At 62.7% G+C, this 201-nt stretch overlaps 1 protein-coding gene across 1 annotated transcript in view; it reads right to left on the bottom strand.

Moving 5' to 3' along the window:
- LOC109290285 (ATP-dependent RNA helicase DDX54-like) overlaps positions 1-201 on the bottom strand; it is a 26,581-nt gene that overhangs the window by 8,198 nt on the left and 18,182 nt on the right. The gene's annotated exons all lie outside the window — the stretch shown is intronic.

The raw sequence follows: 201 nt of genomic DNA, 5'->3' as shown, positions 1-201 counted from the left end.
GTAGCTGGGGCAGCAGGCTAAGGGGACAGCTGGGATCTGCCCTCTGCAGGGGAGCTGGACCTGTCCCCACCCCACCATCACAACCCTGCTCCCTCCCTTCCCCACCCCCATCCACGATCATTCCTGAGCCCACTGAGCCACAATGCCAAACAGGGTCCACTAGGAAGAGATGCAGGGCAGTGATCCCTCCCTCCCTCCTCT

The sequence above is a fragment of the Gavialis gangeticus genome, unplaced genomic scaffold (assembly GCF_001723915.1).
Source record: "Gavialis gangeticus isolate Ggan-Ray unplaced genomic scaffold, GavGan_comp1, whole genome shotgun sequence".
In the NCBI taxonomy this organism is placed as follows: domain Eukaryota; kingdom Metazoa; phylum Chordata; order Crocodylia; family Gavialidae; genus Gavialis; species Gavialis gangeticus.
Note: the sequence above shows the minus strand (reverse complement) of the source record. Positions and strands in the feature narration are given on the sequence as shown.